We start from the raw sequence: 310 nt of genomic DNA, 5'->3' as shown, positions 1-310 counted from the left end.
GACAGTCAGGATTGATCTTTCTTAGGCTGCGTCAGGGCTATCATGGCACGAAGATGGAAACGTGATATAGAAAAATAAAGCTCCGTACGGGAGAACTGCGGTTTATATGTGATTGCCCTCAGAAAAACATTTCTGCAGGGCGCCTGGGGGGTTCAGCTGGTTAAACATCCAACTTCGGCTCAGGTCATGATATCATCGTTTGTGAGTTCGAGCCCCGCATCAGACTCTGTGCTGACAGTTCAGAGCCTGGAACCTGCTTCGGATTCTGTGTCTCCCTCTCTCTCTGCACCTCCCCAACTCATGCTCTCTC

The 310-nt window shown here is 50.3% G+C and overlaps 1 protein-coding gene across 1 annotated transcript in view; it reads right to left on the bottom strand.

Annotated features, from left to right (window-relative positions):
- The window catches only part of MYO10 (myosin X), a 236,355-nt gene that overhangs the window by 13,969 nt on the left and 222,076 nt on the right, over window positions 1-310 (bottom strand). The gene's annotated exons all lie outside the window — the stretch shown is intronic.

This window comes from Crocuta crocuta, unplaced genomic scaffold, assembly GCF_008692635.1.
Source record: "Crocuta crocuta isolate KB4526 unplaced genomic scaffold, BGI_CrCroc_1.0 scaffold51, whole genome shotgun sequence".
Taxonomy (NCBI): Eukaryota; Metazoa; Chordata; class Mammalia; order Carnivora; family Hyaenidae; genus Crocuta; species Crocuta crocuta.
The sequence above is the reverse complement of the archived record's forward strand: the minus strand, read 5'-3'. Positions and strand labels throughout refer to the sequence as shown.